This window comes from Lissotriton helveticus, chromosome 3_1, assembly GCF_964261635.1.
Source record: "Lissotriton helveticus chromosome 3_1, aLisHel1.1, whole genome shotgun sequence".
Lineage (NCBI taxonomy): Eukaryota > Metazoa > Chordata > Amphibia > Caudata > Salamandridae > Lissotriton > Lissotriton helveticus.
The window spans coordinates 854678954-854703886 of NC_136061.1; the positions used below are offsets into that span (position 1 = coordinate 854678954).

At 50.1% G+C, this 24933-nt stretch overlaps 1 protein-coding gene across 2 annotated transcripts in view; it reads left to right on the forward strand.

Annotated features, from left to right (window-relative positions):
- Nucleotides 1–1209: 1209 nt before the first annotated feature.
- LOC144823038 (uncharacterized) overlaps nucleotides 1210–24933 on the forward strand; it is a 203833-nt gene continuing 180109 nt past the window's right edge. The window contains exon 1 of one of the 2 annotated variants that reach the window (XM_078681181.1): nucleotides 1210–1472. The gene's annotated coding sequence lies outside the window, so the exon portion shown is untranslated. Of the gene's footprint in view, nucleotides 1473–2218; nucleotides 2483–24933 lie in introns of those variants that run through there. The other variant, XM_078681182.1, reaches the window with a different exon arrangement.

A 24933-nucleotide genomic window follows, 5' to 3' on the forward strand; every position in this document is an offset into this window, starting at 1 on the left:
ACTGCCACCCTGCTGGCTTCAGTGCGGCCCTCGGTCACACCACAGGCAGTACTTTGTGGCCCCAGGGCAAATATTTGCGAGTACCCTGTTATTACACTAATGTATTTCAGTGTAGTGGTCCGCATCACTGCATTGAAAGGGGAAGTTGCGCATGTATAGCTCCTCCTGAAGCTAGGTTTGGTCTGCCAGCACTTATTTGTTATCATTGAAAATTTACAGAGAATAAAAGTGGAGAAAACACACAAAGGGGAAAGGAGGAGGAAGAGAAAGACTGAAAATCATCATAAAGGGAAAAAACAGGACCCTGCAAGAGTGAGATAAAGGAAGGGTTTTAAGTTGGCCGAGTCTCATCGGTGCTGAGCACCGGCAGTTTTTTAAAGGGGGCCTCGAAATGGGTCTCTATTGGGCTCTGTTTTGTGCCCTGGCACAGGTGGTCCGTTTTTTTCCGGACTGCAGTGAGAGGAGGCACATCGATGGGCGCATGCTCACACTGCTCACTTCTCACTAGTGGAGAAATTACGGCAGGACGTCCAAGTCATGCTAAGTGAGCGTTGTAGGGTAAGGGAAATCCTTTAAAGAGAGTCATTTTCTCTCTGGATTGCCCTTCTCTTTTTAACCCCTTGCGTGCGCTTGACAGCCGGGAGCGTGTGCGGAGAACAGCCCTTACCGAACCCCACCCACTCATTATTTCCCCAGCACCGCGCCGGAATTTGCGCCGCGGTCAAGGGGTTAAAACTCAGGAGCAGCAACATTGTTGTGGTGTCACCAGGGCTTTAAGTGGAAGCTTTTTCAATATTATACACGCCATAGTTGCTGCTTATTTATCTTATGCAACTAACAACCATTGACAAAGCCAATAGTCCTGACTTGTAGGTATGATGTTACATATGTTATCATATATCTGAATGGAATGACTGAAACAGCAAAATACAAAGTAGGGCAGCTCACCATGCTAAGCACAGATTGTTTATCTTAAGTGTTTAAGCCACACCCTTAATTGCATTGGCCTGGCCCTTTGAGAGACACCCTTCCCCCAATTTTTTCATCCCACTTAAAGCTCTAGATAAAGGGTACGCAATGTCATGTAGTGAATTAAAGAGGAATGTGGTGGATTCAATTCTTTCAGTCTTGGTGTTCGGCGCGCAGGCATTTATTCACATTGCCTGACAAGGAATGCCTTAAGGCTATGAACTTCATTTACGGTGAAACGTCGTCGGCAGTGCCTCCACAAACATGGCCGGGAGAAACTGTCAAAACAGCCACTTCCTGTATTTTCACAGTCAGCCTCGGTGTCATGACTCCTCCCGTCCAGGACAGGCTTTTTATGCACTAAAACCGAAGAAGAACGGACTTCGACCTGAAACCGGTGAGCAAGGGTGGGTGTGCTCTGGTAGAAGAGACGGGAGCAGGAGCCCTGTCGGCGAACGGCGGAAATTCCGCTCAGCAGCATCTGAAATTCAAGAGTCCTTCAGGTAAGAATCACAAGAGAAAATGGGAAAAAGTGAGTGGAAAATAGCCACGCAAACAAGTGTGTTTATATTTTTATATTTAGATGTATGTACTCTGAAAAAGACAATCGTATGGATTTTGTATAGTGAAAATGTTTTACTAAGTTTCACTAACTCCCAACCAGGTAGACGGGCAGTAGCAATGCACGTATCCCTTCTTCACAAAAACAGTTTTTCCTCAAAGAGCACCTGAAACATGGCAGCAGCAGTGCAGGGATTTCTCCCTCAGACTGCGAGTGCCACGAGAATGAGGACAGGTATACCACAGCGCCTGCCTAATATATTGTCATGTTTTGCTTCCCACACTAACATTAAATCGGTGCAAGTCAACGGGCAGCGAGGAACTGTATCTGAAGACACACAACAAGTGATGACTGGAAGCACTGTGCATGTATGGTATAGGGAGTGACCCTTAGCGTAAGGATGCCCTTTGACGGCAGAAAGTGTCCATTAGTCGATTCTGGGAGGACTTTACTCAATCAGATTGGTTCCTAGTGATGATAGCAGTAACGGCCCAGCGTGTGTTTTTTCTTGGTTGATTTAATTTGATCTCATTAAGGTGGAGATAGACACGTTGATTAATTTGGGACCAGCTGAAACTAATCTGGATTGCGATTCACACATGAATACTCCACACCGAAGTGATTTAGGTGTTGTGTTTGTACTGTGCACTGACCCACCGGAACAAGGAAGGGTTTATTAAGTTAATCAGTTTCCATTTATACGACTCCTGGTCGATACAGGCAAGCTACCAAACGAGGCTTGTATGCCCTTTCAGGGTGGCAGATGTTGTATTCTTGGGGGTGAGCACGGCCAGGTGTCCTTCACTCCAGTAGCATCAAGGTCACACTCTTGGGTGAGGACACATATGGAAGTTACACCCGAGACCGCTGACCTACTGTTCCGTAAGGCAGCTTTGTTGTGATGTGCAGGTCACTGAGCTGAGAGGAGGTGGATCTTCTGAGACTGATTGGGTAAAATTACCTTAGCACTGGGGACTGTCTTGGGATCAAGGGTCAATGTGTGGGGTTTGTTAAAGGTAATGTGTCAGGAGGAATTCTCAGAAGTGTTGGGTGTGGTGAGCATTTTGGGTTCTACATGAGAAGGTGTGTTGGGTGAGGTGTGTGTGGGGGGGGTGTAATAGAACTGTTCTTGGGAGGAGAGTGCTTGTGGCGAGGGAGAGACAATAGAGAATGTGCTTTGCAAACTTTTGAGTCTTGGGATGCAGAGGGCTCTGCTTCAGCTTAATGTCAAGAATTCATTTATGGGAGGGGATAAGACATGTGTGCCTTGGTCAGTGGAAAGAGGTCTTAATTAAGTATGAGACAAGTGGCCATATTTCTTATGACAATCGTACTTATGGGTGATTGTCTCTCTGTGGAGAGTCAGTTTGTGTGCTGGGTGTGTTTTTAATCATCCTGCGCGTATATTGATTCCATATTATCAGCTTGTATTATATCACTAAGTTAACTAGACGTGGATCTACCCTTCTCTATATCTTCTTACCTTGATGATACAGTAGTAGTCAATGGTGTGGAGTCGATATATGTGGCAGTCGATGTACGGCTGTTATTGTTTTGGTGTAGCTGGACTGGACCAAGCATTCGTTGACAGAGGGAGGCAGTATCGAGAGGAGGTTGTGGCTACTGGGTGACTTGTGGGGTTGTTCCAGGCTATGGTGCTTTGACTTATGCTGCATTATGCTGTTGTGTTTTATTCCATGAAGGGCGTGTGGGTGAATATGGGGAGATTGATGGATGAGCCAGAGGTGTCATAGTGAGCAGAGATGATAGGTACAATATCAGTTTTAGCCATCACAGACGTTTTTAGGACCTCCATGGTAACAAGCAATTTGGTGTAGAAATTGATGTTTATATCTGATGATTGAAGCATGGTCTATGTCCCTGTGCTACTAGGAATGCCTTTGGGGCCATTGATCCAGGTTACCAGCCCGCTTGGGACTAATGGGGAACTCATTTTGAAGCTCTTAGTAGAAAACGTTTAGTGTATCATCCAGGAGAGTATGTCCTGTGTAAGAAAAGAGTTTGTCTGAGGCCAGTCTAAGACTACGGTATTTATCCTGCTTGAGGTTTCCAGGCTGGTCATCAGAGCTCAGTGTTTGTGGGATTTCAGGGTGGCTTTGAATCGGGGGGATATGTTCTTTTGTGAAACTTCTTGTCAAACTGTTTGTATGTAAACAGCATTCTGCAGGTTGAAACTGTTCTAATGCGAAACCCTCAAATACCTATTCGGTCTTGTTTACATTATACAAAACTTTTAAAATCGATAAAGGAAATAAATTGGATCTCTGCGGTGTTGTTCAGTATACAACAGATGGAGTATTAGGCTGTGGGGTATCAGTCAATAAAGAGTCAATGCAGTAGTAAGATGTAACACTGGGAGTAAAAGTTACACATCATTTTGACCTCATTTTGATTAAGAGCGAATGGAGATGCAAAGTCATCCTTGGCGTAATTGCAGCAGAAGGAGAACAAATTATATTTAGGTGCAAAATCACATTTAAGTGCAGAACCACCTAAGATTTCTCACAAAATATACTATGGCTGATAGCATGAGGACTACTGCTTCCTATTGGTTGCTCTTTGCTATACCCAGGTGGATTACCCAATCATATACTAAGGACATCTCATATGCAGCTGCTTTTCAGTAGCTCCACAGTGGAACCATTAGAGCATATACTGCGGCTAGTTCTATGATGATGATGATTTCTTCAGGCTGCTTCCACCTATCCTGGGTGGAATCTTCAGAGCGTTTACCATGACTGGTTTCATAATGCCTATTCCTATGGATTGCTGCTATACCACCCCTGTGTGGAGCTCTGGGAATAAACTAAAGTTGATGCATGATTCCACCTCTTAAGGGTATCATCCATCTTCACCACTTGGGTACTTCCTATCCCACTACTTTGTGAGCTCAATGGTATGATACAGACCAATCAATACCTGGGATCATATACAGAAAGGGCCCTTGAGATGCACGCTTGGCATTGCCCTGCAGGTGGATGAAGTAATGCAGGGGAAGGCCTTTCCAACATTTTAAAGGCACGCCTTTTATGCCTTTCCCACTTTTTAAGCAAAGGGAGTCTGCGACTAGTAAAAGACGACGCCATGGCTTCAAACCACTGCTTTGACTTTCACTGATGGTCTCTCATCTGCGCAGGTGCAAGCAATTAGTACAGGATTTGTTGTTGTGATGGGGTGCACTGTCTCAGTCTACCCTGGGCGCACCCAATTAAGGGTCTGATATGTAATTCATGCCCTGGTAGATATTTGCTTGCAAACTCAGCTTGGCCTTTCTCACACTTTTCTCCTGCACCCTTGGTCCACAGGATGCAGGACAGCAACCCTACCCTTTAAGCCACATGACAGACACATGCTTTTCCTTTCATATCACTGCAGCAATGTGTCATGCGACCAGCCTGTAAATGCTCTTGGAAGGGGTATGAAGCACATATAAATGCAACTACAACACTGTACACTCTGCAAGACTGGGTAAACACATTTGGTACCACAAATCATGTTTAGAAACAAAAATACATTTATGTGCAAAATCACTTTTTGAACATCATACAGGAGCAAACATGAAATGTAGGATCAACATTTAGATAAGTTTTGAAATCCGCGTCATGCATCACGTTTGTGATCACCAGGGCCTCACTAAAGCTACTGCCAGGCCTGTACTTACAAATGAGAAGTCTTTTCCAGAGTCTTCCCTAGCACAGCTACACAAAACATTGACAGACCTTGTCTTTGTGAATAAAAGTCACATTTCCCTTGCACGTCTTAAAAAGCTTCGTGAATCTGCCCTTGGGCTACTTTCATTAGATTTTGCTTTTGTGGTGCAGTAGCATCATTCATGACAATTGTGCTTCGTATAAAACAAGAAGAAGGAAGTTAGTTCTGGTGAGCGAAGTTATGCGCTTTGTGATTCCTGCTTGACGAGACTGCAAAGAAGTGAAGCTATTTAGATGTTACACTGTTACCATGTGGTGTCCTTATGTCATTCGAGCTCTGTTGTAAATGCTCCTGTCCTCACCTTGTACGAGGAACTCAGCCATTTGCTCTCATTACTTGTATACACGGCACAGCACTTCTAGCTGAAGCAAAACCAAGATATGTTTTTCTCACAGTTAATCTGCTTGCTGTTTCACTTTTGCTAGGGTCTCTTCCCTCACATGAAAAACATTTGGAGTGCGTTTTGACTGGTAGAACTACACACACCAAAATTAACGTTTCAGAATTAGTGTTTTTAAGACACTTATTTTTTGTGATGAATCTAGAAAATAGTTTACCAAACGTCGTAACTTCGGCTGCAAAAGACACTGTAGCAAAATGACAACAAGGAAAGGCGGGGGCCGCATTGGCCCCCCCCCCCCCGCAGGTATAGCAGGGCGCCGGCCCCCCCTTCCCCCTGTTTACAACCCATGGTGGGGCACACCCCCGCCGCATCATTGACGTGGTAAGCGCGCCCCACCCTTGATTGGTGTACAGCTCCCCAGTTGACCCAGAAGCGATTGAATCGCTTCCGGGTCAAAGGGCAGAGCTGAGGTCAGGCCAGTTGAGACTGGTCTGACTGGGAGGGTTTAAAAGGCCGGGAAGCGCGGGATTGCCCCGGTAGACGCCATGGATTGATTGGATTTGATTCCTTCTCTGATTGATTTCTCGACCCGATGGGGATTTCATTTTGACCGACCTCGGATGGCGCACGTCGGAGCTGTAAGCCGGAATGCCGGACATCTGGATGATCAGCTGAGTTGGTGACTCGGAGTCGGAGCTGCGCCCTGGCCGCCATTTGCTTCCAGAGTTTGATCGAGACGGCCCCCAGAGGACCTGATTTGCCCGGTGGAGCTTCCGGAGCCGATGACTGCATCAGCTGATACCTCAGACACCAGGTAGGCGCCATTTTCTGTCCTTTGTGGTAGAATTGGCCTGTTTTCACTGTTTTCACTGCTTAATCAGCTTTTTACCTTGCTTGCTCTGCTTAGTGCTTTGTTGATTGTATTTCTTGTTGCTACTGATTGCAAATTGACTTGCTGAATTCTGCTTGATGGGCTAAATTCCTTAGCTTGTTCCTGTGTCCTGCATTGCTGCACTGTGCCCAATTAATTCCTGCAACGTGATTTTAGTAACAGTTTGCACCTGGTAATTGCGGCGCTCTGCTCATTGAACCGTTTCCACTGCCTGATTGATTTTACTTTTCAGATTCCAGTTGCTCACCTGCGCTCCGCCTGTTGAATCGCTTCCGCTGCCTGTTTGATTTTCCTTTTCAGATTCCAGTTGCTCACCTGCGCTCTGCTTGTTGAATCTTTTCCGCTGCCTGATTTATTTGCTTGATTTATCTTGCACGCCGTCACTCGGCCCAGCCCGGCCCACCCCGCTCTGCCCTCTCTCCCGCTCCTCTAAGGTGCCGGGCCTGCGTCCCCCTGGCCTGACCGGGGCCAGGCTGCGCGCCAAAGAGGGGAAGGAGAAAGAGCCCGAACCCCCTTAACCCCCCCCCCACCCCATCCAGCTGCATCAAATGACCACGGAGGCAGTCGCCATGGCTCAACCTAGCACCGCCGCCGAAGGCGACATGGAATGGCTGATTAAAATGAAGAGGGGGCGCGAATCGTGCCCAGATTCACCAGAGAAAGTAAAAAAGCTTGCCCGCCCTCCCCCCGCAAGCTGCGTAATAACAACCTCAAACCGCTACCTGGCTCTCCAAGTTACCCAGGACGCTGACGCCCACCCTCAAGACCACACCGCTCCTGAACCCGAGACCTCCTCAGGTCCCACCAAGCGACTAAGGATCCCCCCCATCATCCTGAAGAACTTAGCCACTCACAAGGACCTCGTGGAGATGCTGGATGAACACTGCGACTCCCCCTACACGATCAAGCCCAGGCAAGACCACGCCAAGATTATGCTCACCACCCCAGAGGACTACAAGAGCGTGACCAGCACACTTACCGTCCAGAAAATGGAGTATTACACCTTTCCAATGACCACTGCAAAAGCCCAGCGCTTTGTAATACGGGGGCTCCCAGCAAATGCATCACTTGAGCTCATCACTGGGGACTTAGCTGAACGCGGGCTTCCAGTCAAAAACATCGCACAGATTGCCTCTCCTGCAGACAAGAGCAAGAAATTCCCCCTTTTTGTCGTAACCCTGTCAGCAAGCCACGACGGGAAACCAGCAGACCTCTCAGCAGTCACACGTCTCTGCGGCTGCATCGTAACCACAGAAGCACCTAGAGGGAAACGAGGACCAGTCATGTGCTACAACTGCCAGCGCCTGGGGCACACCTCTGCTTTCTGCCAGCAGAAGCCAAAGTGTGTACGCTGTGGAGGCGAACACACCTCTACCCAATGCACAAGGAACCGGGAAACCGAACCAGCAAAGTGTGCCAACTGCGCAGGGCCCCACCCAGCGAGCTATCGCGGCTGTCCCTACCTACAGAACGCAAAGAAGGTTGAACACCGCAAGCCACCCCCACAACCACAAAGGTCTTCCCAACAACCATCAGCAACAGACCAGCATCACAGGAAGACCTACAACCGCAGACCTGCATTGGAACACAGGATCCCAACCCCCAATGCAACCGTCAACAGTACAGATGCACACGTGGATGGAAGGACATACGCGGACGTCATGGTACCGAAACAAGTCGGCTCACCTCCAGCAACCGCACCGGGAACATCCTGTGGAACAGGCTCAACCAGCCCACCTCCAACAACTGCACCAGGACCATCCTGTGAAATAGGCTCAGCCATCAACTGGCAGGAACTCATCGCGAAGATTGCAAAAACAGTTGCAGATATGAACATCCACCCGATGGTGACAATGGTGGCGAATCTTATCGCCGGACTTTTCCAGGGCGAAGAAAACACCAGCAATGGCAGCAAAATCTAAAAGAAACTCCCTCTTCGTGATGTGGAATGCTAATGGCATTCAGAAGAAAACTGCAGAACTCCTGCACCTGATGGAAACCATGGACATGGATATAGCGCTTATCTCCGAGACCCACCTCCAAGGAAGCCAGAAGCTTACCCTAGCAAACCACAGGGTATACCGCACAGATCGCACCACTGGAGCCAAGGGTGGAGGAACAGCGGTGATCGTCAGCACAAAAGTGAAGCACCATGAGATCTCTCTACCACCAGTTGGGAGCATTGAAGCAACTGGCATACAGATCCAGACATCTGCAGGCCCGCTGCGGCTGATCGCCGCCTACTCACCCCCAGGCAAGCTAAGCCCAAAGGACCTGGATGCTCTACTGGACCCCAGCATCCCAACACTAATTGGAGGTGACCTTAATGCCAAGCACAAATGCTGGAACTCTCGGACGGGAAACAGCAAAGGACACGCCCTACTTGCCCACTCAAAGAAGGAGGACTTTGTAGTGGCCGGCCCGACTCAACCAACACACTATCCAGGCTTTGCACTGCATAAACCGGATGTTCTGGACATTGTGGTCATGAAGAATCTCTCCCAGTCTATGGAGCTTGAAACCCTAACAGCGCTGACATCCGACCACAACCCAGTGTTGATCACAGTTGGAGACGTACTTGAAGACCAGCCGCAGGGCACCAGACACAACTTCAAGAAGGCGGATTGGTGCCTATACAAGAGATGCCTGGAGGAGACACTGGTCCCAGGTCCCCTGCGAAGCACTGAAGACATTGACCAGGCGATTCACCACTTCACAGCTTCAATCCACACAGCTATTGAGCGCAGCATTCCAGAGCAGAAACTACAACGATGCTCTATCTACGATCTCCCGAAGGGCATCAAGCAGTCAATAGCTGCCAAGAACAGAGCCCGCAGAGAGTGGCAAAGGAACCGCACCCCCGACCTGCTGAAGAAGTATAATGAACTGACAAGACAGCTGAAGATGCAAATAAGCCAGCACAGAGGCGAAAAATGGGAAGCAGCTACAGCTAACCTAAAGGACTCAGACAACTCTCTATGGAGAATGACCCGCCGCCTGACTGGGAAGAAGGAACCAAACCCACCGATACAAGGGACGACTCACCTGGCATGCAGCAGCAGGGATAAGGCTGAGGTCTTCGCTGACACGCTGGAGGCATCATTCAGCCCAACCAGGCAAGCAAACTGGCAACAGAAGTAGAGCAAGAGGTCGCCAAGCATGACCGGGAGCACCCACCAGAAACAGAAACTGCACACATTGAGTGTGGCCCTGGCAAAAACACTAAAAAACGGCAAGGCACCAGGGAAGGACAGAATAGTCAACCAAGCCATCAAGATGCTACCAGATACTGCAGTGGATCACCTTGCTGAGATATTTAACGCATGCATGCAGCACCAGTATTTCCCAAACACCTGGAAAGAAGCAAGAGTCGTCGTATTCCCCAAGGCTGGGAAACCACTGCGAGACCCTGCAAATTACCGCCCCATAAGTCTGCTATCTGGCCTATCAAAACTCTTTGAAAAAGTCATCCACGCCCGTCTCGTGGACTTTGCGACAAGCAACAACCTCCTTGCTAAAGAACAGTTTGGGTTCCGGAAAGATCACTCAACCAATCACCAACTCCTCAGAGTTGTGGACATCATCAGCCATGGTTTCAACATCAACAAGTCTACCGGAGTAGTCTTTCTGGACGTAGCCAAAGCATTTGACCGAGTATGGCACGAGGGACTGCTTTATAAACTTATCAAGCTCCAGTTTCCCAGCTACCTGGTCAAGCTACTGTCCAGCTACCTGACAAAACGGACCTTTCACGTGGCAGTGCGAGAAGAATGCTCATCGCCACGCCCAATTCTTGCTGGAGTGCCTCAGGGATCAATCCTAGGACCATTCCTCTTCAACATATTCACAAACGACATCCCCACGGACCTAAAGAAGACTGATCTTGCCCTTTACGCAGATGATGTTGCGGTCATCTCTCAATCCTTCAGCGACAAGGAAGTGGCTAAGAACCTGGAGACATCGCTCTGCAGACTCTCCGAATGGTACAGCGACTGGCAGATCACCTTGAACACGGGCAAAACCACTGCAACATTATTTACCAGGAAGCAGAACAGGAAACACCCACAGATCCTCCTCAACGGGGACGAGGTCAAATGGGAAAACAGCAGCTCCTACCTGGGGGTGACTCTGGACTCTAAACTCAGCTGGAGAAACCACATAGAGAAGACCTGCCAGAAAGCAGCATCCAAACTGGCTGCATTATACCCACTCCTGAAGACTAAGTCGATGCCCATGCAGAGCAAGGTGCGAGTCGTCACTGCAATAATTCGACCAACTCTGACATACGCTTCACCAGTTTGGAGTGGCTGCCGCCCACAGCTTCGGATGGACCTACAGAAAGTACAGAACAAGGCCTTACGGATTGCAGCAGGTGCACCTATGTTCACACGAACAGCAGACCTCCACAGAGACTTAGGGATTGAGATGTTGGACGACCATCTCCTCAAACTCAACAGGAAATTCTACACAGGATTAGATCAAAAGGAAAACCCACTGATCAGGAAACTCGCAGACATCTCTACGAACCCATTTGACCGCTACCCGCGTCCCATTGAAGCGCTAACCTTGCGAAACTGAAACAGAAACGCAGCATCCAAAAACTCAGCACTGCTTGAAGGCAAACGCCGGCAGGTACACAAAACCCACCGCTGCCAGATGGCATAACAGCCTCGGCAAGCAACCAAAACTCAACACTATCAGAAGGAACTTGATGGACAAAGACAAGACCCTCTGAGGAAACATGCTGACAATTCTGCATACTCAATCGACCGCTACCCGCGGCCCATCACTGAGATGACCATGTGATGCAACCTCAACTGTGACAAAGCGTCACACATCAATAAGACAATCTAAACAGCGACTAAAAAATTCAAAATGATTGTGGAGTAATGAGGCTACTGCCTCGGTATCCAAAAACTCACCACTGTCAGAAGGAATCTGACAGACGAAAACAAGACAGCAGAGAGGCGTTTTCTTGTTCCCGCGCTCCCCAGGCCTGCCCTTTGCCCCCACAGCCTCTTAGAGGCTGTTATCTTTTTCTCTCTGTTGTCTTACAGGTTTATCCCGGATAGCGTCGGCGAGGAGGTCAGGACGACGGCGCTTTCTTTTGTTTCTCCTCTGCAGGGTCGAAGGAGCAGGCAGGAGCGTGCGTAGGGTTTTCCTCGTGGGCATCGCATCGGCGCCGAGAGCGGGAGCTGGCGAACGTGCGGCAGGAACAAGGAGTTGCCGAGGAGTCCGGGTGTCTTAGGAGACCGTTTAGAGGTAGACCTGGCAAATCGGTAAGGCGCACACACGTGCTCACAGGTGCCAAAGGGTACCGAGGGCAGTTGTCTGAGGCAGTGCAGCGCGCTCCAATTCGGCCGCGCTTGAGCATTGAATAGTCTGAGGGCAATTTAGATTAACTGGGCTCTAGGGGCATTTTAAATGCATCGGGGCTCTTGTGGACCAGGCAGTGTTTCGTTTTTCTCTGCCTGCTGTTGTAGGGGCATTGGTAATTATAAGGGTCTAAAGGCAATTCAGATTACCGGGGCTTTGGGGCATTTGAAAAGCATTGAGGGCTGGTTGTCGGGGTTTCTGTGGAACAGGCAGTGTTTGGTTTCCTCTGCCTGATGTTGTAGGAGGTTAGCTCTCCGTTTTGCTCGCAGCCAGTAGCTTGTACAGTGGACGGTGGGGGTTCGATCCCTGGCAGGCATTTAATAAATAACCCAGCGATAATTAGGAGCACAGTGGTTATAGTGCTGGGGGGATTTAAATTACATTAAACGTCTTAATAGCCCTGTGTTTTGAAGGCCTGTATGCTATTACTGATGCTCATCCACTACTGCAGGGTTGAATACGTTTGTTTTTTGTGTGTCCCTAATATATGCAAATCTGTTTTCCATCATAGGAGCACAAAAAGGGGCTCTGCTGTGAACGCTGGGTATTGACACTGTGGACATCGCTGACAGGGGACACAGGCAGGCCTGCACTTCACTGCTTCTGAGGGCCGCCGGGCTAGAGTGCGCTCGCCCAACACCCAGGATAGCTGGTGTGGCACGTTCCCAGTTGCTTGGTGCTTAGGGCCAGTCTGTGTACCCCCAACTTCTGCAGGTAAAAGCCGGGTTAGGTCCTGGTGGTAGCAAAATAGCATTGTGCTCGCAGTGTTATTGCAGGTGTTGGTGACCTAGCAGTTGTTGGGTGAAAGAGGATGGCTAGTAAACGTGGCGCAAAGCGTTCCCGCATGGAACATATGCTGCAAGGTATGATGCATAGTATGGCAACGATGAACAGGAGATGGGGGAAAGTAGAACAGATAGGAAAGAGCGTGGTGGAGCTCAGGCAGAGGTTGGATGAACAGGCTGGGCCATCAGGCAGGCCCAAGCGAACGATAATACCCCCGCAACCCAGGGGGGAAGTGGATCCCCTCCCCAAGCGGGCTAGAGTCAAGAGGGGGAATGTTCGAGATCCAAAGCAACATAGTGGAGAGGCTCCTTCGAGGGGGGGTCCTGTAGGGGGGCTGGTGCCACCGGTGATCCCTATAACTACTCCTCAGATTCCGGTAATTCTACCTGCAACCCTGGCACCTGCCACACCCGGGCCAACACCAAGCTTAGTGCCTCTGGTGGTCCCAGTTGTAGTCCCGGTGGTATCCACATCTAACCCCGCGCCAGTCCCGGGGATTCCTGTCCCAAACGCAGCAACCCCCATCCCTGTTTCAACACCAGCAGGGGTTGGTCAGGTTCCACCTGAGCTAGCGGTGCAGATAGCTGCAGTTCTCCCTTGGCTAGGAAAGGGGGGAATGTTACCGTCTTCAGTGGGCGCGAAAGAGGTGGGGGAGGATCCTTTAGCTGAGGCACATAAGATGGTGGCGAAGATCATGTCTGCCCCAAGTAGCGAGGGGCCGAGTATTCCTAGTCCTTCACAAACAGCGTATCCAGGCAGCAAACCCGGAAAAAACAATATGGTAGAACCAACGTGTGCCGGGGAAATTGGTAAGGAGGTGGCATTACCATTGCTCGGCTAGGGTACATTGCCCTCTAGGAGGGAACATTTGGCTCGGCATGTAACACGAGAAGTGAAGGAATTAATTTGGGATGGCGCTTATATCAATATGTTTTCTGTGCTTGTGGATAACAGGGAAATGGAATATGCTAGGAAGCAGAAGGATTGGATGTTGCCTAGTGAATGGCGGGTGGAAATGGCGAGATTCAGGGTGGAGGAAACATTGAACAATTGGATTAGAGCCTTCTCGGTGTTTATGGCTATTACAGCTGAGCGTTCCCCTAACTTGCAAGCAGAGATGGCGTGTTACCAGAGTAGTATCACAACATTCCATGATAAATATGGGGGTGTAGGATGGAAGGATTATGACATGAGTTTCAGGAAAGCTAAAGAGTTTGACTTATCACTTACCTGGGATCAGGTTGACTCCATGTCATGGTATGGTCAGTTTACAGCAGGACAGTCTGGTAGTGCGGGGCAGAGCTAGAACAGAAGCTACCCTCCAAATCCCCTCAGCCCTTTTGGCTGGTGCAGGGCGGGGGCACGGCCCCAGGTGCAGGGAACAGTGGTGGGCGAAAAGGGGTTTGCTGGGATTTTAATAAACGATCATGCACCAGGGCACAAGGCCCATTTGTAACCAACCTTCTCACCGGAAACAACATGCCGCAAAAAAGGTGGTGCCTCCTCTGGAAACAGGGGAAGTAAGAAACAGGAATAGGGAGAGAGTACAGCTGGTGTCGCATTCACCCATTGACGTTCTGGCTATGACTCCTTGGCTGAACAGGTACCCAGACGATGTCTCTGCTAGGATGTTGCAAGAAGGTTTTTTGAATGGCTTTAGGATCCCAGCGGTGGACTACACAGGAACGTCAGAGTGTAGAAATCAACTGTCTGTTAGGAACAACCCAGAGGTGGCAGCGACCAAAACTGCAAAAGAACTGCTCCTGGGCAGAATAGCGGGTTCTTTTGATCACATCCCTGTCCACAATTTTGTTTGCTCACCCCTGGGCATGGTGCTGAAGAAAGATGAGGGCGAGTTGAGGCTGATTCATAATCTGTCAGCGTCTAGGGGCGCCTCGCTAAATGACGCCATCAATGAAGAAATCTGTAGCGTTAAATATGCCTCCTTTGACCAGGCGGTGGATATGCTGAGAATTTTGGGACCAGGGGCCCTTTTGGCAAAGTCAGATATTGAATCCGCTTTCCGGCTATTGCCGGTCCATCCTCTAGATCACCATCTGCTAGGTTTATTCATTTCAAGGCAAATTCTATATGGATAAGTGTATGCCCATGGTTTGTTCTGTTTCCTGCACCTACTTTGAGAATTTTAGTTCTTTTTTGGAGTGGGTTTTTAGACAGACAACTGGGTCCCAACACGTCATGCATTATCTGGATGACTTTCTCTTCCTCGGGTCAGCGGGCTCTCGGGAATGTGCGTGGGCATTGCAGGAATTTTGCGTGCTCATGCGGGCCTTTGGGGTCCCGCTGGCGCCGGGAAAGACGGTGGGTCCAGCAACAACATTAGAATTCTTGGGCATTGAACTGGACTCGATAGAGGGTTGTTTTTAGGTTACCTAAAGACAAAATCATGAAATTTAGAGCAGCACTCCAGTAATGTTTGGCCAAAGACAAAGTGACACTACATCAGCTTCAGCAGACTGTTGGACAGTTGAACTTCGCACTGAGAGTGATACCCATGGCACAACAACTCTCCCGCTCAATCTCGCAGACCATGACAAGTCTGCAGGAGAAGCACCATCACACAAGACTGCCGGCCGAGGTCCACCAGGACATGCGCATTTGGATTGCATTTCTGGAGGGCATTTCTGGCGCCATACTTGGAAACAAGTGGGTGGCACAGCAGTGGCCGGCATGGTGGGAGGAGAGTGGTCTGGCAACTAATATAGGTTTCCTGGAACTATTTCCAATCTGGGTTGCACTGTCAGTTTGGCCTCAGCAGTTGGGTAATCAATCTGTAATTTTCTGATCTGATAACATGACAGTAGTTGAATTTATCAAACAGCAGGTGGCCCGGTGTAAAATGATACTCCGCTTCCTGAAGGAGATAGTGCTGGTGTGCATGAAGCTTAACATACAGTTTAGGGCCAAACATGTTCCAGGGGTGCTAAATAATGCAGCTGATGCACTCTCTCACTTTTAAGATGCAGGTATTCAGGGAACATCTACCTTCTGCAGAGACGACGCCTACACACTTCCCGGCAGCATTTTGGCAGATTGGTGCCCCCAGCTACAGAACCTCATGGCTGCTAGCCTTGCGCCCAGGACCAGAACGGCTTACGAAGGGGCATTTTTGTCTTACTGCACTTTTTTGGGGCAGGGTTGGGCGGAGAGATGGGATCAGTCAGGGAGCTTCACCCAGTACCTGGACGCATTGCACAGGGAGGGGCGCTCTGCGGCGGTGGCCAGCCGGAACGTGGCAGCTGTTTCTTTCTTTGCATAGATCAAGGGTACCAAGGACCCCACGAACAGTTTCATTGTGAAGAAGGCTCTGAAGGGTTGGCACAAATGGGGGTGGTGATGGACGGAGCATCTGAACCAATCAAACACTCACACCCAGTCATCAGATCTGGGTTTAATCCATCACCGTTCTTTAGCCCACTCTGCCACCCCAGTTCAGACATGGCCATGTACCAATCAGTCTGACCCTGTGCCTCATGGGAACAGTCCAGCCCGAACTGCCAAGCCATGCCTTCCCTGGACCGGAGACAAGCTTCCGAGGATCGGTTTCTGGCATTTCAGCCGTCTTCAGCCCGGCTTGCTTGAATCCAGTGGCAAAGTGAGCAAGGGACTCACGTCTGAGCATACCCTGCCAACATGTGGCGAACAAAGTGGTACAAAAGGGGGTGGTGATGGACGGAGCATCTGAACCAATCAAACACTCACACCCAGTCAACAGATCTGGGTTTAATCCATCACCGTTCTTTAGCCCACTCTGCCACCCCAGTTCAGACATGGCCATATGCAAATCAGTCTGACCCTGTGCCTCATGGGAACAGTCCAGCCCGAACTGCCAAGCCATGCCTTCCCTGGACCGGAAACAAGCTTCCGAGGACCGGTTTCTGGCATTTCAGCCGTCTTCAGCCCGGCTTGCTTGAATCCAGTGGCAAAGTGAGCAAGTGACTCACGTCTGAGCATACCCTGACAACTTATGGTGAACAAAATTATACAAAAGGGGGTGGGGATGGACGGAGCATCTGAACCAATCAAACACTCGCACCCAGTCAACAGATCTGGGTTTAATCCATCAACGTTCTTTAGCCCACTCTGCCACCCCAGTTCAGACATGGCCATATGCAAATCAGTCTGACCCTGTGCCTCATGGGAACAGTCCAGCCCGAACTGCCTAGCCATGCCTTCCCTGAACCGGAAACAAGCTTCCGAGGACCGGTTTCTGGCATTTCAGCCATCTTCAGCCTGGCTTGCTTGAATCCAGTGGCAAAGTGAGCAAGGGACTCGCGTCTGAGCATACCCTGCCAACACCTACACACTTCCCGGCAGCACTCTGGCAGATTGGTGCCCCCAGCTACAGAACCTCATGGCAGCTAGCCTAGCGCCGAGGACCAGAACTGCTTATGAAGGGGCATTTTTGTCTTACTGCACTTTTCTGGGGCAGGGTTGGGCGGAGAGATGGGATCAGTCAGGGAGCTTCACCCAGTACCTAGAAGCATTGCACAGGGAGGGGCGCTCTGCGACGGCCAGCCGGCACGTGGCAGCTGTTTCTTTCTTTGTATAGATCAAGGGTACCAAGGACCCCACAAACAGTTTCATTGTGAAGAAGACTCTGAAGGGTTGGCGGCGCCTCCAAGGAACCGCCATGGACACAAGACAACCCATAGGTTTAGAGCGGCTGGCATCACTATTAAATCCCCTGGGTGGCATTTGCAGTTCAACAGGGGAGGTGCTATTGTTTAGAGCTACCTTTTCACTAGCCTTTTATGGGGCTTTCAGGGTAGGGGAACTGGTGGCTAGCAATAAGCAGGACCTGCTAGGGGGACTCCAGCTTGAACACACATGGATACTAGGTGATGCGCTGTTAATTACCATTGAGAAATCATAAACTGATCAAGAAGCCTGTGGTGAGGGGCTGGTACTTCATCGGGCACAAACTAACCCATGCTGCCCAGTGATGCACGTGAAGGCCTTCCTCCACCAGAGAGTAGGTGCAGTGCGGGACATTATTAATGCATGCAGATGGTACCCCACTTACCAGGTTCCAATTCAAAAGGGTGTTGGCTATGACAATTGACAGGGCTGGTTTAAGTCCAAAAGATTTTGGGACACATTCGTTCCGAATAGGGGCTGCCACTGAGGCAACTGCTAGAGGGTTACACAATAGCAGTGTGAAAAGAATTGGGAGATGGTCTTCTGTTACAAGCATTATGTGCGGCTGCACATTTTGTGAGGGTGGCAGAACAATTGGACTGATCTCTGTCTTGTTTGTTTGCTTGTATTTTAGTTTCTCCAACCTGTCACGCAGGGGAGAAACTGCCGTCAGCGCATCACCAGCAAGTATCTTTATCACGGCGGACCCATGCACAGGACAAGGATACACATGTTGTATGGGTTATTGTTCATTCTTATGTAAAGCGTGCCAAATCTGGTTTTCTTACAGGTAATTACAGACAGAGGGCTGAACAGGGAGGTTTCAGGGTTTCCTTTCATGGTAGGGGGGGTCTCTAACTCAGTCAGTTTAGGGGGTTTGTTACAGAGTTGCTGAACACACACCCCGCCGTCCACAGTGGTTATCCTGCACTCGGGCGGAAATGATCTGATAAAATTGGGGAGAAGGGTCCTGATGGAGGAGATAATCTCTGAGGTAGGCTGGTTAGCTAAGACATGCCAGGGCTGTACCATAGTTTGGTCTCAGATGATTCCCAGACTCAGGTGGAGGGGGGGATTCTGTCAAAGCGTTGAATCACTCGGTAAAGAGGATCAACAATAAAATAGAGAACACAAGGCAGGAGAGGGGGATGGACGGTAGTCCCTGACCATAAGGAAAGGCAGGGGCCGCATCGGCCCCCCCGCAGGTATGGCAGGGCGCCGGCCCACCTTCCCCCTGGCGCCCCCGCCGTGTCATTATGACGTGGTAAGCGCGCCCCACCATTGATTGGTGTACAGCTCTCCAGTTGCCCCGGAAGCGATTGAATCGCTTCCGGGTCAAAGGGGGGAGATGAGGTCAGGCCAGTTAAGACTGGTCTGACTGGGAGGGTTTAAAAGGCCGGGGAGTGCGGAAGGCGTTCTCTTGTACCCGCGCTCCCCAGGCCTGCCCTTTGCCCCCTCAGCCTATTAGAGGCTGTTATCTTTTTCCCCCACCCACCATCCCCTGAAGCAGATAGTGATTCTTGTGTGATGATCTTGTTGCATGGTTGTAGTGCTCTTTTCCAAAGTAACTGTGTTGTGGTGTGAATTTTATCCTTAGGACTTTTTCCCGTTCACAGGTCAGCAATCGTCGTATTTATTGATATTTCTTGGTCAGGCGGTAAGGTCGTGATTGGTGAGCAGTCAATTTAAGGTCCTTGGGGGGCGGCGCCATTCTGGTCTCTCCTAGAACCCCAGAAGCGGTACATCCGGTTGGATGGATGGGTGCGGGGGAGGGAGGAGTCACGCTTTCTTTAGGCTGGTTGGCCACCCCGCACATGCACTATGACGTCATTAAATGGCGCAGAGTGCAATGGCCCCCCTTTTGTTAATGGAGTTCATGGAGCGTACGGGGGTAACCGGGGACGGGGGGCTAGTACCCTCTCGGTAAACGGGCCCTCTGCACATGCGCACTCATACGTGAGGGCGTGGCTGATTGATAAGGATCTGACACCGGTTAGCGACCTTGCCGTAGGCCCAAAAATAGGATATGCAGAAAATTAATAATGTGTGATTATGATTCAAAATATTAGTTTCGGATAGGAAATACTTTGTATTAGAAGTATGTTAAGGTTAGCCCTTTGATACCTGTCTACATGAATTGTAATCTAATGTCAATTACGTTTTCTGCATAAATTATTGTGTAAATATTGTTTATTTCAATTTAATGAATACGGCCGGGGGGTTGTAAGACCCCCCGCCTTCCAAAGAAAAATCCTCTCTCATGTCCAATTTCTGATAAATGTGGGGGAACACAAGGCAGGGGTGAGGGATGGACGGTAGTCCCTGACTATATAGGATGCCCATGAAATCCCTTGATTTCAGCAAAATACAACAAAAACACTTTTTATTTTTTTATTCATCAACCTTTTCACCCCATAAATATGTTCATGTTGCACTCACATCCGTCCATCCTTGAACATCATCCATCCTTGTATCTGTCTGTCTACTTGTACACTCACGCATGCATTCATCCACCCATGTATGTTATGTTATGTGTTTTTAAATAGTACACGTCTGCTTATTTCTTGCCACCACATCAGTTTTACTTTCAGACGTGTGGCTTTGGTTGGGAGTTTGCCCACATAGGGTCATCCATGCTATATATTCCGTGGCTGAATGTTTCTTTGTGTGTGTATGGATGTGCCATGTGTATGGATATGCCTTGATATGTCAACTGTATTTGTATGCGTTGATATCTGTCAGTATATTTTTGTCCTGTCTTTATATGAGCATGTTGGTGAATATGAACCCTTCTTTGTTACTTGCATATTCAGTGTATTTTTAGGTCTGACCTAGAGACAGCTTTATCTGACTCACCAGCCTTGTGTTTTCTAACACATGTATAATTAAAATACATGCATGCATATACACCCACAGGGGCTTTCAGGCAGCCCTCTTCATCCATTGGTTTGTTCAGGTGGCAATCACATTTTGCTTCTACTCACCACAGTATAAAATATGGACAATGGGCCCGGAGACTTTTGCTCTCTTCATTGTGAGTGACAGCATTTTGCTTGTGAACTTGTGCATATCCACGTAAAAAGTAGTCTACTTCAATGCCAGGGCTGGTGGGGCAAACTCACTTTTCTTTAAGTTTTCTTTAAAATGTATTTTCATGTTGAGTCATTTTTAGGTTTGACTTGACAGTGCCACTGACATCATGCCTTATGTAATATCATTTGTGATCAAGCGAAAAAAATCTTTCAGGAGAACTTTAAAGAGGGACTGTAGCGTGGCCTATTTGTTTGTTACCCTGAGTACAGATTTTGATTAGCAGAAGTTGTGCAGTTCCACTGAAAAAGACTGATTGTATTACAGTTTCTACCTTTTGGGGAACTGTAGGCTGTTTATTATGAAAAGTTATGACATAGACAGTAGACCTGGCTATTTTGTTGTGAAAATTACATGTTAAAGCGAATAGAACTTTAAGCACGGATTGTTATCACACCCTGTTTAAAGCTTGGAGGCACGCTTTGCATTACATGGGTTCTCACAAATCTCTACGGTAGGCAAAGGTTTTGCTGTTGGCGTACCTTTCTGGGTTCTCTCTCTGAGGGATATGCACTCTGATCATCCTTCTTAACACACTCTGAAGAGGATGTTGGGCGGTCGACCTCGAAGATGGGTAACCGGGTTTGAGTCTAGGCAGGGACGCTCATTATCCTGTTATTCTGGGCAAAGCACTTAATCTCTCTGTGCCTAACAGAAATAATAAATGTGTCCTTCTGTAACGCAACTGGTGCTCATGTAAAGTGCTCTGATACCTTCAGGTCTAGTTCGCGCTACATAAAACACTCCAAAAAACAAATAACATTTTTTTCAAAAAAGGAGTGCTTGTATATTTTTCCCAACTGTAATTTTGTCGAAAAATATATATACGTTTCTGACTGTTTGGTTTATGCAGAAATCAGTAGGCCTGAGTGAGTTGGGCGTGGTGACAACTTACGATAAAGGATATGGGCCTAATTGGTTCTTTGGAACAATTATGCAAGGTGCCAAAGGTCTGATATGTTTATTATGGAAAGTTACAACAAACGCAATAAGCCTGATCAGTTTTTAGTGAAAGGCCTTTGTTAACACCAAAAACACTTTAATGGTGCATAGTTGTTACATTGTGTTAAAGGCTGGTGACAGAAGTTTTGTTACACGGAACATCAAAGATTACCACAGTAGCCAAGGGTTTTGGTTACCTCTTCTTTTTTTTTAAGTTCAAAAGAATTTTATTAAAGATAATGAATCAACATAACATAAAGAGTGAGAGTATCATATGATTAGTGCACAGTATACAATATAAAAATTGTGTAAACATCAAAACAAATATGGTTCAAAGTGTAGAAAAAGTAAAATAAAAGGAGAGAACAGTAACTAAACAGAATAATGGCATTTGAAAAATATACAAAAATAGTAAAGAGTACATCATGCAAAATGAGAAATTGTATGCAGTAATACATTAAAACAATGTCATTATCGAATAATGTCAAGGAGGTTTAGCTACTTCTTGCTGTGACAAAGGCACACGTAATGAACGGCTTGCACTAATGTCAAGATAAATTGTGACAGGTGCCCATAAGTGCGCCCGTTTGGATGCCATGTGTAATGGGTATACAAAGGAGGTGTCTAATCTATGGTTGTAGCAAACTGCATACCACCATGCCTGAAATGACAACTTAGTAAAATCCTTCAAATTTTTGGTGATTTGCTGGAAAGCTACTGCCAACAATAGGTCAATGATGGTAACCGTGGACTCACAAGTATTCCAAATGGGTGATAAACTGCCTAAGAAGACATGTACAAGGGTATACGGATGATTGATATTGAAGATAGAGTTTATCTGAGACCATACTGAGTGACCACTGCGCCTCCTGGCCTGGTCACCCCCACGCTCCTGTGCCTGGCTGCTCAGCCCCAGCCACCGAGGGCCGCCGAGCACTCCAGCCACCCGAGGGCCGCCGAGCCCACCAGCCTCCCGCCACCCGAGGCCCGCCGAGGCCGCGCCAGATTTTCCCGCCACCCGAGGCCCGCCGAGGCCGCGCCAGATTTTCCGGCCGCCCTAGCCCGCGGCCCCGCCCCCCCGCCAGCCGATTGGCTCCCGCTCCCGCCCTCCCGCAGACCCTCCCGACCGGCTCCCTTTTTAAGGGGAGCCCGACCAGAGCCAGGGAGTGACCACTGCGCCTCCTGGCCTGGTCACCCCCACGCTCCTGTGCCTGCCTGCTCAGCCCCAGCCACCGAGGGCCGCCGAGCACTCCAGCCTCCAGCCACCCGAGGGCCGCCGAGCCCACCAGCCTCCCGCCACCCGAGGCCGCGCCAGATTTTCCCGCCACCCCAGCCACCCGAGGCCCGCCGATGCCGCGCCAGATTTTCCCGCCGCCCTAGCCCGTGGCCCCGCCCCCCCGCCAGCCGATTGGCTCCGGCTCCCGCCCTCCCGCAGACCCTCCCGACCGGCTCCCTTTTTAAGGGGAGCCCGACCAGAGCCAGGGAGTGACCACTGCGCCTCCTGGCCTGGTCACCCCCACGCTCCTGTGCCTGCCTGCTCAGCCTCCAGCCACCGAGGGCCGCCGAGCACTCCAGCCTCCAGCCACCCGAGGGCCGCCGAGCCCACCAGCCTCCCGCCACCCGAGGCCCGCCGAGGCCGCGCCAGATTTTCCCGCCCCCCCGCCAGCCGATTGGCTCCCTTTTTATGACGCCCCCAGAGCGACCGCGCAGCGGACGCGCGCAGCGGGAGCACCGACTGAGCGGCGAAGGTGCGCCAAAGGTAAGCCCGTCTGCGCCCGTCCGCGCCTGGACCGCGCCCAGTGCCAAGACCCCTGGCCCCCGCTGGACATACGACGCCGCCACCCTCAACGCACTCAACACCGGCCGAATCCTGGGATGCTACCGAGTCACCCCGAGACGAACCCACGGACCCTTCAGCTGCCACGCCTGCAAGTTCACCTGCATCCGGATCTGCCCCGCACCAGCGCCCGCCAAGCCGAACACCAGCAGCAACCACCTCAAGTGCATCCTACTCAACACCCGCTCCGTCCACAGACACGCCATCGAACTCTGGAACCTCCTCGACACCACAGCTCCTGACGTCGCCTTCCTCACGGAAACCTGGATGAACGACTCCTCAGCGCCCGACATCGCCATCGCCATCCCAGAGGGCTACAAGATCACCCGAAGAGACCGCGGCAACCAGACTGGAGGAGGCATCGCCATCATCTACAGAGACACCATCCGCATCGCGACCAACACCGACGACACCCTGACAACCGCCGAACACCTGCACTTCCAGATCCACACGGACCCCAAAACCACCCTCAGAGGCACCCTCATCTACCGACCCCCGGGACCACGCACACAATTCAGCGAAGACATCGCCGACTTCATCAGCCCGCACGCCCTCCCCTCCGCTGACTTCATCCTCCTGGGGGACATCAACTTCCACCTGGAGAACAACAACGACCGCAACACCACCACCCTGCTTGACAACCTCACCATCCTCGGACTCAAGCAGCTGGTGACCACCCCCACCCACCTCGCCGGACACACACTCGACGCTGTCTTCTCTTCCAGCAAGGACATCGTCTTCAGCCACGCCACCGGACTCCACTGGACGGACCACAGCTGCGTCCACTTCACCTTCAGAAGATCCACGATCCACCACCACCAGCAACAGGTTGCTCGAAGAAACTGGAACAAGATCACAGCAAACCAGCTCGCCACTTCCTTGAGCCAACACCCTCCCGCCAGCTCAGCGAACCCCAGCCAGGCCGCCGACAACCTCACGAAGTGGATCAGCAACTGCGCAGACGACCTCGCCCCACTGAGGACCCCGCCTAGCAGACCCGGCAGCAAGAAGGCCCCATGGTTCACCGACGAACTCAAGAGCTCCAAGAAGAACTGCCGAGCCCTCGAGAAAGCCTGGAGAAGGGAGCCAACACCGGACAACATGACCACCCTCAAGCTCGCCACCCGGAAGCACCATCAACTGATCCACGCCACCAAGAAATCCGCATTCAAGGACCGGCTGGACAACAACGCACACAACTGCAAGGAACTCTTCAACATCGTGAAAGAGCTCTCCAACCCCAACGCCGGAATCAACGACATCACCCCGTCGCAAGACTTCTGCAACTCCCTCGCCTCCTACTTCCACAACAAGATCGCTGACATACACAACAGCTTCAGCCCACAAACAACGCTCCCCACGACCGCACCAACGCCCCCCACCACCACCCTCAGCGCCTGGACCCAGATCAACACAGAAGACACCATCTGCACGATGAACTCTATCCACTCCGGATCTCCGACAGACCCCTGCCCTCACCACGTCTTCAACAAGGCCGACGCTGTCATCGCACCCCACCTGCGGGACATCATCAACACCTCCTTCGACACCGCCACCTTCCCTGAGAGCTGGAAGCACGCCGAAATCAGCGCTCTACTAAAGAAACCAACAGCGGACCCCACCGAACTCAAGAATTACCGCCCCATCTCGCTCCTCCCGTTTCCAGCCAAAGTCATCGAGAAGACCGTCAACAAGCAGCTGGCCGCCTTCCTCGAGACAAATGGATCCCTCGACCCCTCACA